Source organism: Mauremys reevesii, linkage group 26 (genome assembly GCF_016161935.1).
Source record: "Mauremys reevesii isolate NIE-2019 linkage group 26, ASM1616193v1, whole genome shotgun sequence".
NCBI lineage: Eukaryota > Metazoa > Chordata > Testudines > Geoemydidae > Mauremys > Mauremys reevesii.
This window is the reverse complement of record NC_052648.1, coordinates 12,365,010-12,382,053: the sequence shown is the minus strand read 5'-3', so window position 1 is coordinate 12,382,053 and position 17,044 is coordinate 12,365,010.

Here is a 17,044-nt window from a genome sequence, read left to right as displayed (position 1 = left end):
GGTACAAGGCGCTGGTAAAGCTCCTGTGGACTCCTCCTGGGTGCAGTTCTGGTCACCCATGCTCAGGAAAGATGAATTTAGACTGGAGCAGATGCAGAGAAGAGCCCCACAGATGATCAGGGGAATAGGGGAGATTGGCAGATCCTGACTTGGTTCGTTTAGCACTAGAAGGCCGAGGGGGGCTAGGCCTGCTCTCGAGAAATACCTTAGGAGGGTAAATACCAGGGGGGGTGAAGAGCTATTTCAGCTCAGGGACAATGAACAAGTTCTGGCTGGGAACCAGCAGCAGGTTTCCAGCCATCCGAGGGGGAGCAGCCTCCCGGTAGGAGTTGTGGGGGCAAAGGGCTGCCGTGGTTTTCAGCGGGAGCTGGACGCATTGCTGAGTGCAGCGCCTGAGGGGTTTGTGTGTGATGGTAAGTGGAGGGCAGGGCTCAGCAGCCCGGGGGTCACTTCCCATTTGTGTCCTACGTTCCTACAGCTCATGCTTCAGGGTTTCAGCCAGTCACTGGCAGGGGTCAGGAAGGGATTCCCCCCCCACCCCCGCAATGTTTTCAGGGATGGCCGTGGCTGGGAGAGGTCGCTGGCCGAGGAGGGCCAGGGCTGTGAGGTGGCCCGGGGCAATCTCTCACTCAGGGCAGGGCATGCTGGCTGGTCCTTGCTCACATGCTCAGGGTCTATCTGATCACCGTACGTGGGCAGGAATTTCCCCCCAACTCAGATTGGCAGTGACCGGGGCGGGGGGGGGGGGGGGTGGGTGCCGCGCTCTGCAGCGTGTGAGTGCGGGGCACATGGCAGGATTCTCTGGGTATCTCTCACGTAATCATTTCCCTGCCATTGCCGGGGCCTCGGGCACTGATGCGTCTCGGTCCCTCCCGTTTTCTGCCTGTGCCACCTAATCGCCTGGTCTCCTGAGGGCTGCAGTACTGTGCTCGCATGTTGATTGTTGGGTCAGCGTGCGAGGGCCGGGGGAGGGTGGCTGGAGCTGTACACGAGGGCAGACTGAATTACCTCCTGGGCCCTTCTGGCCTTGGACTCTGGGACTCTAAGACCCAGCTGAATTGTGGGGTGCTCAGAAGGCATCAATTCATTGTATCACAGTGGCACACAGAGGCCTCTGGTAAGAACATAAGAATGGCCACACTGAGTCAGACCAAAGGTCCCTCTAACCCAGTATCCTGTCTACCGACAGTGGCCAATGCCAGGTGCCCCAGAGGGAATGAACAGAACAGGTAACATCAAGTGATCCATCCCCTGTCGCTCATTCCCAGCTTCTGGCAAACAGGGGCTAGGGACACCATCTCTGCCCATCCTGGCTAATAGCCATTGATGGACCTGTCCTCCATGAATTCATCTAGTTCTTTTTTGAACCCTGTTATAGTCTTGGCCTTCACAACATCCCCTGGCAAGGAGTTCCACAGGTTGACTGTGCGTTGTGTGAAGAAATACTTCCTTTTGTTTGTTTTAAACCTGCTGCCTGTTAATTTCATTTGGTGACCCCTAGTTCTTGTGTTATGAGAAGGAGTAAATAACACTTCCTGATTTACTTTCTCCACACCGGTCATGGTTTTATAGACCTCAGTCATATCCCCCCTTAGCCGCTGCTTTTCCAAGCTGAACAGTCCGAGTCTTTTTAATCTCTCTTCATACGGATGCTCTGCCATACGCCTACTCATTTTTGTTGCCCTTTTCTGAACCTTTCCAATTCCAATAGACCTTTTTTGAGATGGGCCAACCAGATCTACATGCAGTATTCAGGATCTGGGTGTACCATGGATTTACACAGAGCATTATGATATTTGATGTCATAGGCTTAGGGCCTCACTGTGCTCGGTGCTGTATATACGCATAGCGTGAGATAGTGCCTCTCCCAATCTAAACAGACCAAGCAAGCATCATGGTCCACATTATACAGATGGGGAATTGGGGTCCGGACAGATTAAATGACTTCTCCAACCTCCCAAAGGACGTCTGGAGCAGAATTAGGAGTTCTGCGTCCCCGTGCCTAACCACAAGCCCATCCTTCCTTTTTGCTGTGCCTAGCACTTCTCATCAGGAGCTCACAAAGCACTACACAAAGGCGATCAGTACCATTACCCCTATTTTACAGATGGGGAAACTGAGGCACAGAGAAAGCGGAAAGTGGCTTGCTCAAGAAGCAAGAAATAGAACCCACATCTCCTGAGGCCCAGTCCTGTGCTCTGTCCACTAGGCTACACTGCCTCTCAGGTCCTCAACCAAAAAACGTTACATGAGGGTGAGCTGTGACAGGCCATGGTAGAACACAGCATGGCCAACCTGAAATGTCCAAAACTCACAGGTATGGGCCCCCAGATAACGAGACTGGCGTAACAATCATGATTTTTAAAAAATATATATTTTTTGTTTCTTTTAATTTACCTTTTGGTTTTTGAGACTTGGGTCATACTTTCCAACTTTTACATGGGCTTGAAACTAGCTTAGAAAGGAAAGCTGAGATTGTCCCATGATCCCCTGACTCCAGGAGCTGGAGCTTTAAGAATAACACAAAATATTGCAAGACTCCTGATAAAATGGCAAGAGGTTGGTAAGTGCTGGGAACACAGTGGGGAGAGGAAGAGTCCAGTGATTCCAGTCTAGAAGTTGCTGCTCTTGTCCAGGATCATAAAGACAGAAATTTATTCCAGTAGATACAAGGGTTCACTCAGCTTTGGGGAGATACAGCCAGAAGCTACTTTTGATTCCTCTGGCTAACTGGGGATTGAATGCTTTTGAACAGCCCCCTATCGGCACACAGGGATGGCAAAGGCGCTGGCCAGGCTGTTGACTGTCTGGTTGGTGGCACCGTGCAGCAGGGCTGGCAGGCTCCCTTTTAGCCTTGGTGCTGTGTGGCTCCTGGGAAGCAGGCATCATGTCTCCCCTCCGGCTCCTATGCGTAGGGGCAGCCAGTGGGCTCCGCATGCTGGCCCCACCCCAAGCACCAGCTTGCAGCTCCCATTGACTGGGAACCGTGGCCAATGGGAGCTGTGGGGACGGCACCTGCGGACATGCAAGTGTGCAGAGCCACTTGGCCGCACCTCCGTGTAGGAACTGGAGGGGGGACATGCCGCTGCTTCTGGGAGCTGCTTGAGGTAAGCGCTTCCTGGAGCCTGCACCCCTGACCCCCTCCCACCCTCCAAACGCCTAGATCCCAGCCCACAGGGGTGGCTCCAGGCACCAGGGACCTCCCGCAGGGCAGCCTGCCTGCAGTGCTTGGGGCGGCAAAATACCTAGGGCCGCCCCTGCCAGCACAAAGCCCCCTCCTACACTCTGAACCCCTGATCCCGAGTCCCACTTCAGAGCCCGCACCCCCAGCTGGAGCCCTCACCCCCTCCACACCCCAGCCCCCTGAGCCAGCCCAGTGAAAGTGAGCAAGTGAGTGAGGGTGGGGAGAGTGAGTGACAGATGGGGGGGTGGAGTGAGTGGGTGCATGGCCTCAGTGAAGGGGCGGGGCATGGGTGAGGCCTCAGAGGAGGGGCACGGCAGGAGGCGGGCAAGGGTGTTCGGTTTTGTGCAAGTAGAAAGTTGGCAACCCTAATTAGCAGCGCTCAATGCAGTGAGGCCTAGTGGCGAGAGCACTGGCCTGTAGCACACTCAGCAGCCCTGCGTTCTCTTCCTGGCTTTGCCATGGGCCAGTGGGTTGGCAAGTCACTTCACAGCTCTGTGCCTCAGTTTTCCCCCCTCTAAAATGGGGGATGATGATGCACTTTAAGATCTACTGAGGAAAGGCACCATGAGCGCGCCAGGGATTATTGTGACTGGTGTACCAGACAAAGGGCTGCAGTCTCTTTCATGACACTTTCCCTTCCTCGTTTATAAACTCGCTATAAAGAGTGAGTGCGGGGCTCAAAATCAGTATCCCCTTCCATCCCGAAGCACTCACACACTTCCCCCACCCCGACATGCGATCAGGTCTGGGGTGAGGCAGTGGGAGTCACCATTCCACACCAACGACCCTGGGCAGAACAACACCTTGCTGCTGAGCCGAGGGGGGCTGGGAGTGAATGCGATGAACTGCTGTGGTGGGCTGTGTTCTTTGGGGGGGGGTTCCAATGAGAAATGAAGCCCAGAACATATGACGTTTAACCCCTGCTGCTGCTATTTGTATATATGCAGTTTATCAGAAGCTTTGATTATGTTCCCAAAAGGCCAATTAAATAAGGATGCATCTCCTTGAAAAGGGTGTTGTGTTTACCCACACGGCACGTTGTGCATCACCGCAGCCAGTGTGCAATGGTGTGTAAATACGTGTTTGGGAGCCATGTGATCTGCACAGCAAACATCCTTCTGAGCGCTCTTTGAGCGTTCCTAGCCAGAGCCAGCCTGCCGTCCTGGCCAGTTTCCCCTGCCTCTCCCTCCGGAGACCTCACGGCCACGGCACAACGCGCTTGGGAGGAGATTTCTCCAGAGCAACTCAAGATTCTGGGCACCCAACTTGAGACCCGATTCTCAGGAAGCACCGAGCCCACTCCCCACTCCCTGTAAAATTCAGGCCTCTTCACGGAGTCTTGAACGGAGGCCCCAGAATCAACAGTCATTTGGGAAATCTTGGCTCAGGACCCCACGGGCAGCAGGGAAATCCCACCCTCATTTCCCAGCTGGGACAGCGCGGGAAGACCTGAGGCTGCATCTTGGAAATCAAGGGGGCTGATTTCAGAGGCAGCAGGGTCAGGCCCCAACAGCCAGATTTTCACGTCTGTTCGGAAATGGGGCCCTTCGTGTCACAGTGGGGATGACTGGAAGTTCTGGCACTGCGTGGCTGGCGCAAGGTCACTCAGGGAAGTTGCAGCACAGGTGGGAACTGAATGAAACTCTCCTGCGATCCAGTCAGTGCTGTAAGCACAGGACTGTCCTTCCCCCAGGACGGTGCTGTAGAAAATCAGATTCGATAAACAACATACGAATGCTCAGCCCCTGTCCGGACAGCACTTGCCAGCCGTTGAGGGCAAAGCACTCTGGGAAGGAAAGAGGGGATGTTTATCCCCATCCTATAGGCAGGAAAACTGGGGCACAGAGAAGTGAAGTGACTTGATCAAGGTGACACAGCAGGTCCGTGGCGGAGTCAGGGGCAAAAGGCAGCAATCCTAAGCCACCAGATCATGCCGCTTCCCAGTGAGGCAAGAAACAGGCTAATTAGCTAGAAAGGGAGAGAACGTGGGCAAGGAATATTGCCCCTGGTACAAAAGAGAAAACTCGCCCAGTTTTGATGTATTGGTATTAATGATGATGGAGTCGTACTTACGGACTCCAGCGGAGCTCAGGGCTGCCTTGTGCAGGGTGCTGTACACTCCCCTAGTGAGAGACCACCCTGCCCCAACGAGCTTACTGGTGAAACAGACCAGCCAGCCAGGGCAGGCAACACGGGACGTTTGCAGGTAGAAATATCAGCGAAATCTCTGCCCACAGATGGTTTGTATGTCCCTGAGCACTGGGGACATGAGAGTCTCCGGCAGTTTGGGACTTCGGTTCAGCTGGAGGCTGATTTTAGCCCTAGCTGAACTGCTTTGGGCTGTAGCATTAGGCTGGCGTTCTCAGGAGAGGCAGCTCGGGTGAATTCTGCAGACAGGTCAGGCCGGAGCTCCCATGCGAACAGCCTCTCACGCAGCTATGCCAACATCTTCTCTGTAGCTGGAAGCGCCAAGCGCTGAGGCAGCTGAAAAATAATCAGGGGGAAACACTGGACTGGGACCCAGGAGATCTGGGGCCAGTTCCTAGCTGTGCCACAGACTCAGTGTGACCTTGGGCGAGTCAGTTAGGGAGGGGACTTTCATGGGATTTTAAAACCATGTCCTGTTAATTTACAGTGAGATTTATGCACTTAAATCCCTTGGGTGCTTCTGAAAAGCTCCCTCTTAAACTCTCTGTGCCTCAGTTTCCCATCAGCTTTGTGTCTCACTTGTTGATTTAGATTGCAAGCTCTTCAGGACAGGGACTGTCTGTGCGGATGTACAGCTCCTAGCGTAATGGGGCCAGATCCTGGTCACGGTCTCTTGGCGCTACTGTAATAATAATAATTTGACCCACACTTCTTGGAACTTCAAGGAAACTGAAGGTCCCAGTCATGTTTCAGGCAGAAATTTCAGGGCCCATTTGAATGTTATTTGAAGTGCTAATGGGCCGAGCCCTGATTCTCTGGTCAGCCCCTTAGCATCACAGCTGGCAGGGTGGGGCCTGGCAGCCTCCCTGACCTCAGTTGGGGTATTGTGTTCGACACCGAATCCAGCCCTTTAATGACAAAAACATTTCCTCATGCACGCGCTCTGCCATATGTCCAGCCTCCAGATTTGGGGTTTTTTTTATTGCTTTCTAAAAAGAACTCCAAAGACACATGACACATTTATTATCTCTTGGCACATAAATCCCCCAGGCTGTTGTTTCCTGTAAAAGGGGCACAAATTTACAGGAATCCGTCACTCTGAAATCCAACGCGCTCTGAGCAGCCACAAGCCAGCGTGCGAGCACTGTGGTTCTCCACCTGCTGTACCACCCAGGTGAAAGGACGTGACGGATCTCCCGTTCCCCCAAACCTCTTCCGAACCCAGCTCCCACCCCAGAACCAGCCCAGCTCCTCGGCAGAACACCCGAAGCCAGTTTCCCCAGAGGAACAGTGGACCTGCAGGATGCAGACCTAGGGCGACTCCAGCCATTGGTGTTGATCCAAATGAGCCATGCCCAACTCCCACTGTGTTCCCGTGGCAGGAAGGTTATCTCCATCCAGACCCCCTCTCTTCCCTTTGTCCCCCAAAGATCTCAAAGAGAGCTGGCCGGCCATCTTCTGACAGGATGGTTTTCCACCCAGCGAGGCTGATTTGACAAAATTGAAACGTTTTGTGGGAATGTGGCCACTTCAGCAGAATTTTAGACTGGGAATTATCAAAATGCTGCCTTGCAATTTGTACATGATAACATAATATAATTAACATTTTGATAAGGTTGAAACAAAGTATTTCGGAAAATTTTGTTTCATGAAAAATTCTGACATTTCCTCCTGATTTGGGCTGAATCCAAATGTCAAAGTCTTTGAATTTCCGGCAGGACGGCCATTTGTTATCTGAGCAACTCTGACCTCAGAGAGCTGGAGCGTAAGGTGCCAAGCACCCTCCAGCCTGCCATGACTGCAGGCACTCAGCACCCTGCAAGGGCAAGGATCAAGTCACTCCTGGTTCATTCTCCCACATCGTTTGGTGCAAGCGGACAACTCCCCGGTTGCTAGCGTGTTCGGGCTCCTCCAGCTACTTCACTCATTAGAGAAAATCAAGCTCACCGATTTGCTTATTGACTAATTCGCGCCAGTGCCACCCCCTTCTGTGTAATGCAGTCAGGATAATATCAAACAGGGCTGTGCCCTGCTCCCAGATCTTTCAGCTGCCTCATTGTCCAGGGGAAGGTGCTGCGACACAGAGAGGAGCTCCATGGGGGCAGATCTCTGCACCTGCACTGAGCCCCACAGACTTCGGGATTGCACCCACGCTGAGCTCCTAGTCTCCAGTCCTGCCAATGCCAGCACATGCCAAGGGAGGAAGGCGGGCACGGGCCTTGTGCTTAAGGCATTCCAGGGCTGTAGGTTCAATCCACCCCTCTGCCAGAGACATCGTGTTTGAGCTCGGACAAGGGTCTCAGCTGTATGGGGGGGGGTCCTGCCGCACAGAGGGAGGGTGAAGCTACGAGCTTTAACAAGTGTGAGGTGCTCAGTGATATGGGCCGCACGAGAGAGCTCCTCGTGGCTGGCTCTCCAGTAAAGATTCACACTCATTTTACAGAGGGGAAACTGAGGCACAAGGTAGTGAAGTGACTTGCCCAGAGGCCTGCAGCAAGCCTGTGGCAGATCCGAGCACTGAGCCACAAACAGCTGAGCCCGAGTCTGGCATCTCACCCACAAGCCCGTGCAGCCTGTTCACCCAATTCAAATGTCTTCGCTCAGCCTTCCAGGGTCTATGCTGGGCAGCCCTTTCCTGCATCTCTGACCTGGTCACTCCCCCATCCTTTGTCCTGCCACTCTGCCGGTCCCACCAAACTTGACATACCCTTGGTGTCGGGCTCTGGGTTCAAGGCAGCCAGGCTCAGTGATTGGAGCTATGGTCAAGAAAAGGTGCCATGGGTTGAAGCCAGCTGATAGGTCAATACCAAGTCCAGGGTAGTGCTGAACCTGGGGTCTGGCTGAATCAAGGTCAGAGTTGGAGACCAGATGCAGGCCAACAGCTGAGCGAGGGCCAAGGGCGTCCGTAACACCACAAGGCAGCAGGACTCCTGGCCAGGTGGGGCTGGTGCACACACTGGCTTGCAGCTCTAGCAGCCAGGATGAAACACCTGAGCCTGTGGTTCAGCTGACCCAGGCTCTGCCCAAGAAAGGCTGCAGCCACATGAGGACTGAATCCCTGAAGGCTCTGCTGGAACAGCATCAGTGCAACTGCACAAACAGGCCTGATCCAGCCATGAATCTATCTCACACTCGGTCTCCTCCATAGACCTGATCCCACAGCATCACCCACTCTGGGGACAGTTCCTGTGTTGGTCAAAAATTTTCCACCACAACCACGTTTGGCCTGAAAATTGGATTTTCAACAAGTCAAATATTTCGTGTCACCTGTCTGCTAGCCACAGAACATTCTGATTTTTCACTGAAAAAAAAAAACAACAACCGAAAACTGAAATGTTTCAATTCTGAAATACCACCGTGTTGCCTCATGGGAGTTGTAGTTTGGGTCTCTCATGCCCTCATTCTCCTCCATGGGCTGGACTCCAACTCCCATTAAGGCACCAAGTCCTTGTGATTGTCCTGATGCACTGCCTTACCTCATGAAGAAGAGACACCCTGGTAGTCCAACCAGGAAGCCCAATCTATAGAGGAAAGTAGGAGCATGAAACACCTGAACTACAACTCCCATGAGGCACTGTGTTGGTCTTTCCAAATCGAAATATTTGAGATTTTGATTTTTAACTGAAAACTCAAAATTTTCCATGAGAAACAAAATTCTGACCAGATCTAATTTTTTTTTAAAGTCCCAGCTGCTGGAATCAAGTGATCCCATGAGAAACTTAGCTTAAAAAAAAAAAGATTTCTAGCTCTTAGGGTTGCCAACCCTCCATGATTATCCTGAACTCTCCAGGAATTAAGAATTAATCTTTAATTAAAGATTATTTCATGTGATGAAACCTCCAGGAACACATCCAACCAAAACTGGCAACCGAACTAGCTCCTGTGGTGAAGAGAAAAGTTGTTAAATGTGACCCTAAAAAGCTTAAAAGCCAGAAGGCAACTAAAAAAGGACCCTAACGTTTACTATTTTTAAAATCCCCGGGGTGTTCAGGAGATCTCATTATTTTTAAGGCACGACTCAATATTTTTGAGCACGTGCGGTCGACAATACTGGAAACAGCCTCTCCCCATCCCCGCCCGATCACTCCTCCATACTCGCTTCCTCCCAGATGTGCCCTGGCTCAGTGAGTAGCTGAGGTAGTTGCCACACGTCTCCATCCCGACAGTGCCCAGCCTAACGGGGCCTTGGTCTCGGCCAGAGCTGTGAGGTGCTAACGAGACACAAGTACGGCTGCCACTACCGAAGAAGGAACGCGGGTTAACATAGATCCAGCACCATTTGGGAGCTGCCCGCATGGCTCCGGAAGGCTGAGAGAGGAAACTAGAAGCCAGATGTGATTGTCTGAAGGTCTGAGCCAGTCTCACAGCCAGTTCCCTTCACCTGGGAGTCACGGGTTTCAAGGCCAGCAGGGACAACCAGTGTGAGCCTCTAATGTGACTGCTTGATGTGGTCTGTAAAAAGTGTGTGGTGGGAGGGGTGTCTATCAGAGACATCATATCCACCTGAACCTGTTCCCCAGTCCCCATCAACTCTGCCCCCCAGCCCCATCTCTGCTCCTGCAGCAGCACCTGAGGCTCTGCACCTTCCTCTCCTAGGTCTGGAGGTGGGGGGAGGCTGCATCAGGGTCTCCTGCCTTTCCCAGGCTGGGTGCTACAGGGGGTAAAGGGAGGAGCAGAGGATCCGTCCTGTCCCCATTGCTCATGGGGGAGGAGATGGAGCTGCCCTGAGCTGCTGGTCTCTTTGCTTCCTCCTCCCCACTCCCCTCCTCCGAGAACAGTGTCAGCTCCTGAGGGGAGGGGGCTGCTTCCTGTGGGGAAGGCAGCCAGTCAGAGGGGGTCTCCCCCAAACATCCCCTGGCGAGGCTGACACAGCCCCAGCGACCAGGCTGCACTTGTAGAAATTTAATTTGCTGTGTCTACGACCCCTTATGAGCAGGCCCAATTCAAGCACTGCCTCCTGCATAGCAGAGGCCAGAGGATTCCATCCAGTCATTCCTGCAGCCAGCCCATATCTCGTGGTTGAGCTAGAGCGCGTCTTTGGAAACAGTAATTATTCTAGAATAAAATCACTTTTATTTAGGAATAGAGTGTCTACATGGAGCATTAGACTAGCGTAGCTAGAGCAGAATAATTAGCCCGCTTTAGCTACGCCAGTCCATTTCCCCATGTAGATAAGCCCTTAGTGCCAGCTGAAATCTCCCAGTATTCATTCAGTCATTCATTCTTCTTTCAAGTCCTGCTTTGCCCATATAATTTGATCACTCTCTTCCTGGCCTTATTAAAAGATCTTCTGAAGACACAAACATAAATTTAACAATTAAGAAGACGATGAAAGACAAAATGGGGTGAGAGGACACAGAGAGAGCCCTAAACACTCCATCCTAAACCAACCTGGGTTTGCTTTGCAAGCCGACCAGGGCAATGGAAAACGAGAGGAATTCCTCACCCCAAATGGATCTTGCTTTACTGCCAGCTGGCATGGGGCATTTTGTATCAGCCGGCACGAGGAGATAAGAGGAGACCAGCCAATTGTCTTACCGAGCCCCACACGTTTCTGCAGCTTGCAGGAGATTAACACAAGGAGGGAGGCTTTTGTTCCACTGTTGGGTTTTGTCGGTCACCGCCCTGTTGTGATTGCTAGAGTAGGTACCATTAGTAACACCTACTGTGCAGTCCCGCGGTGCTGGGTGCTGTACAAACACACAGGAGGAGACACCCTGGACCACAGAGTTTACAGTTTCACTGGACAAAGGGAGTATAATTACCTAATTTCCTAGATGGGTCACTGGCCCTGAAGATCAAACAGGGAGTCTGTGGAGGAGCTGGGAATCTACTGTAGCTCAATGCACCAGCACCCCTGACACAGACCCTCCAAAGCAAGGAAATGAAGTTAAGTCACCTGGCAGTACCTTCCCTGTGTCCCACAACACACACCTTACCCCTACCACAACTGACCGCACACCACACCCTGAACTCTGCTCCCTGCCAAAGCCAGCTGGCCATCACCCCCCGTGACTTACTCTTCTGCACCCAGCTCTTTACCAAGCTTCCCTCTCCCAACACAGCCAACTAGAACATCAAACAGCCACAGGCATTAGTGCCGGGGAAAGAATCTTGTCAAGGGGGTACGTGCAGATGGGTAAACACAATGGGAAGAGATAAGGCTGCGAGGCATGAGCTGTGATGTATGTTAGCTAGGATGGTGGTAGGCATGTGGAGGAGTAGAGCGAAATGTACTCAGATGTCTTAACTATTTTGTGTGTGTGTGTGTCTGGGGGTGGGGACGACAATGTTACTGCTTCACAACACTATTCATGTGTATTAATTAATAACAGCGTTTAGTGCTGGGTGAGCCACCAGCAAACTGATTGGCCAGCATACCAGCAACTCCTCAAGGGATTCTCACCTTCACTGCACCCTCCCTCTTTTCATCCATTGATCCCAGGTGGCCATGTGTGTCCTTTTGACCTGAACAGCTAACCTAAGTTTGGGGCCCTATGGGGTTCCAGGTGCAAGCAGAAATTGGCAGTAGCCAGATATTTATTTGATGCCATCTTCTCTATTTACAAGGGATGGACAAAGTCCTGAGTCTCTGAACACAGAAGAACCAAGCCCCCCAAAATGGTTTCTTAGCTCTTTAGCCAACATCACACCCACAGTCTCTCTCTCTAGCTTTTTCCGGGGTCACACTCTTACAGGTTCCTGCACTGGTTGGCTTTCCTTGCCTCTCTTCCTCCTCCCACGCTCTGTTCCCTTCCTTTCTAGATTCTTTCTGTGCGTTCTCTCCATGCCTACGCCCACCTGGACACACAACCCAGGTGAACCCTCTGCCCCCATGGTGCTGGTTTCTGGGCAGACTCCACCAGGCTTTGCGTTGGGTGTGGCCCCTGTACTGTCTCTTAGGGCCGGTCTATGCTAGAAAATGAGATCGACCCAGCTATGTGCCCAGAGGTGTGAAAAATCCACATCATAGACTAGCAGGGTTGGAAGGGACCTCAGGAGGTATCTAGTCCAACCCCCTGCTCAAAGCAGGGCCAACCCCAACTAAATCATCCCAGCCAGGGCTTTGTCAAGCCTGACCTTAAAAACCTCTAAGGAAGGAGATTCCACCACCTCCCTAGGGAACCATCCCAGTGCTTCACCACCCTCCTAGTGAAAAAGTTTTTCCTAATATCCAACCTAAACCTCCCCCACTGCAACTTGAGACCATTGCTCCTTGTTCTGTCATCTGGTACCACTGAGAACAGCCGAGCTCCATCCTCTTTGGAACCCCCCTTCAGGTGGTTGAAAGCAGCTATCAAATCCCCCCTCACTCTTCTCTTCTGCAGACTAAACAATCCCAGTTCCCTCAGCCTCTCCTCGTAAGTCATGTGCTCCAGCCCCCTAATCATTTTTGTTGCCCTCCGCTGGACTCTCTCCAATTTTTCCACATCCTTCTTGTAGGGTGGGGCCCAAAACTGGACACAGTACTCCAGATGAGGCCTCACCAGTGCCGAATAGAGGAGAATGATCACGTCCCTCAATCTGCTGGCAATGCTCCTATATGGCCCAAAATGCCATTAGCCTTCTTGGCAACAAGGGCACACTGTCGACTCATATCCAGCTTCTCATCCACTGTAACCCCTAGGTCCTTTTCTGCAGAACTGCTGCCTAGCCACTCGGTCCCTAGTCTGTAGCAGTGTATGGGATTCTTCTGTCCTAAATGCAGGACCCTGCACTTGTCCTTGTTGAACCTCATCATATTTCTTTTGGCCCAATTCTCTAATTTGTCTAGGTCCCTCTGGATCCTATCCCTACCCGCCAGCGTATCTACCACTCATAGACTCATAGACTTAAGGTCATCTAGTCTAACCTCCTGCACAGTGCAGGCCACAGAATCTCACCCACCCACTCCTGTAACAAACCCCTAACCTATGTCTGAGTTATTGAAGTCCTCAAATCGTGGTTTAAAGACCTCAAGATGTAGAGAATCCTCCAGCAAGTGACCCGTGCCCTACGCTGCAGAGGAAGGCGAAAAACCTCCAGGGCCTCTGTCAATCTGCCCTGGAGGAAAATTCCTTCCTGACCCCAAATATGGCGATCAGCTAAACCCTGAGCATGTGGGCAAGACTCACCAGCCAGCATCCAGGAAGGAATTATCTGTAGTAACTCAGATCCCACCCCATCTAACATCCCATCACAGACCACTGGGCATATTTACCTGCTAATAATCAAAGATCAATTAATTGCCAAAATTAGGCTATCCCATCATACCACCCCCTCCATAAACTTATCAAGCTTAGTCTTAAAGCCAGATGTGTCTTTTGCCCCCACTACTCCCCTTGGAAGGCTGTTCCAGAACTTCACTCCTCTGATGGTTAGAAACCTTCGTCTAATTTCAAGTCTAAACTTCCTAGTGTCCAGTTTATATCCATTTGTTCTTGTGTCCACATTGGTACTAAGCTTAAATAATTCCCTCCCTGATATTTATCCCTCTGATATATTTATAAAGAGCAATCATATCCCCCCTCAGCCTTCTTTTGGTTAGGCTAAACAAGCCAAGCTCTTTCAGTCTCCTTTCATAACACAGGTTTTCCATTCCTCGGATCATCCTAGCAGCCCTTCTCTGTACCTGTTCCAGTTTGAATTCATCCTTCTTAAACATGGGAGACCAGAACTGCACACAGTATTCCAGATGAGGTCTCACCAGTGCCTTATATAACGGTACTAACACCTCCTTATCTTTGCTGGAAATACCTCGCCTGATGCATCCTAAAACTGCATTTTCATGTCACATTGGCGGCTCATAGTCATCCTGTGATCAACCAATACTCCGAGGTCCTTCTCCTCCTCTGTTACTTCCAACTGATGCATCCCCAATTTATAACCAAAATTCTTGTTATTAATCCCTAAATGCATGACCTTGCACTTTTCACTATTAAATTTCATCCTATTACTATTACTCCAGTTTACAAGGTCATCCAGATCTTCCTGTATGATATCCCGGTCCTTCTCTGTGTTAGCAATACCTCCCAGCTTTGTGTCGTCCACAAACTTTATTAGCACATTCCCACTTTTTGTGCCAAGGTCAGTAATAAAAAGATTAAATACGATTGGTCCCAAAACCGATCCCTGAGGAACTCCACTAGTAACCTCCCTCCAGCCTGACAGTTCACCTTTCAGTACGACCCGTTGTAGTCTCCCCTTTAACCAGTTCCTTATCCACCTTTCAATTTTCATATTGATCCCCCATCTTTTCCAATTTAACTAATCATTCCCCATGTGGAACCATTTCAAATGCCTTACTGAAATCAAGGTAAATTAGATCCACTGCGTTTCCTTTGTCTAAAAAATCTGTTACCTTCTCAAAGAAGGAGATCCGGTTGGTTTGGCACGATCTACCTTTTGTAAAACCATGTTGTATTTTGTCCCAATTACCATTGACCTCAATGTCCTTAACTACTTTCTCCTTCAAAATTTTTTCCAAGACCTTGCATGCTACAGATGTCAAACTAACAGGCCTATAGTTACTCGGATCATGTTTTTCCCTTTCTTAAAAATAGGAACTATGTTAGCAATTCTCCAGTTGTACAGTATAACCCCAGAGTTTACCAATTCATTAAAAATACTTGCTAATGGGCTTGCAATGTCATGTGCCAGTTTCTTTAATATTCTTGGATGAAGATTATCTGGGCCCTCCGATTTCGTCCCATTAAGCTGTTCGAGTTTGGCTTCTACCTCGGATGTGGTAATAATTTACCTCCATATCCTCATTCCCATTTGTCATCCTACCATTATCCCTAAGCTCCTCATTAGCCTCATTAAAGACTGAGGCAAAGTATTTGTTTAGATGTTGGGCCATGCCTAGATTATCCTTAACCTCCACTCCAACCTCAGTGTTTAGTGGTCCCAGTTTAGTGTCATCTGCAAACTTGCTGAGAGTGCAGTCCACACCATCCTTCAGATCATTAATGAAAATATTGAACAAAACCGGCCCCAGGACCGATCTTGGCACACTCCGCTTGAAACTGGCTGCCAACTAGACATGGAGCCATTGATCACTACCTGCGAAGCCCGAGGATCTAGCCAGATTTCTATCCACTGTGACAAAGTTCCTCCTCTACCTTGGTGGGTCCTGTGCTTATTGGCAGATTTGCTCAGCTCAGCGATCTTCCCCACAGTCTGGATCAACTTCTGCTGTGTCTGATCAGGAGTTGGGAGGTTTGGGGGGAACCCAGGCCTGCCCTCTACTCCGGGTTCCAGCCCAGGGCCCTGTGGATTGCAGCTGTCTATAGTGCCTCCTGTAACAGCTGCATGACAGCTACACCTCCCTGGGCTACTTCCCCATGGTCTCCTCCCAACACCTTCTTTGTCCTCACCACAGGACCTTCCTCCTGGTGTCTGATAACGCTTGTACTCCTCAGCCCTCCAGCAGCACAGCCTCTCCCTCTCAGCTCCTGGTGCCTCTTGCTCCCAGCTCCTCACACGCACTTCCTCTCCTCTGGCTCCCACCTCCCTGACTGGAGTGAGCTCCTTTTTAAACCCAGGTGCTCTGATTAGCCTGCCTTGATTGGCTACAGGTGTTCTAATCAGCCTGTCTGCCTTAACTGGTTCTAGCAGGTTCCTGATTACTCTAGTGCAGCCCCTGCTCTGGTCACTCAGGGAACAGAAAACTACTCAGCCAGTGACCAGTAGATTTTCCCTCGACCAGACTCCTGTATCCCATTGGTCTGGGTCTGTCACACCACTGTCATCCAGCCATACTTCTTTAACTTGCCGGCAAGAATACTGTGGGAGACGGTTATCAAAAGCTTTGCTAAAGTCAACATATATCGCATCCATCACTTTCCTCTCATCCACAGAGCCAGTTATCTCCTCATAGAAGACAATTAGGTTGGTCAGGCATGACTTGCCCTTGGTGAATCCATGCTGACTGTTCCTGATCACTTTCCTCTCCTCTAAGTGCTTCAGAATTGATTCCTTGAGGACCTGCTCCATGATTTTTCCAGGGACTGAGGTGAGGCTGACTGGCCTGTAGTTCCCCAGATCCTCCTTCCCTTTTTTAAAGATGGGCACCACATTAGCCTTTTCCCAGTCATCCGGGACCTCCCCCAATCACCATGAGTTTTCAAAGATAATGGCCAATGGCTCTGCAATCACATCCGCCAACTCCTTTAGCACCCTTGGATGCAGCGCATCCGGCCCCATGGACTTGTGCTCATCCAGCTTTTCTAAATAGTCCCGAACCAATTCTTTCTCCACAGAGGGCTGGCCACCTCCTCCCCATGCTGTGCTGCCCAGTGCAGCAGTCTGGGAGCTGACCTTGTTCGTGAAGACAGAGGCAAAAAAAGCATTGAGTACATTAGCTTTTTCCACATCCTCTATCCCTAGGTTGCCTCCCTCATTCAGTAAGGGGCCCACACTTTCCTTGACTTTCTTCTTGTTGCCAACATACCCGAAGAAACCCTTCTTGTTACTCCTAACATCTCCGGCTAGCTGCAACTCCAAGTGTGATTTGGCCTTCCTGATTTCACTCCCGCAGCCTGAGCAATATTTTTATACTCCTCCTTGGTCGTTTGTCCAATCTTCCACTTCTTGTAAGCTGCTTTTTTGTGTTTAAGATCAGTGAGGATTTCATTGTTAAGCCAAGCTGGTCGCCTGCCATATTTACTATTCTTTCTACACATCGGGATGGTTTGTTCCTGCAACCTCAGTAAGGATTCTTTAAAATAC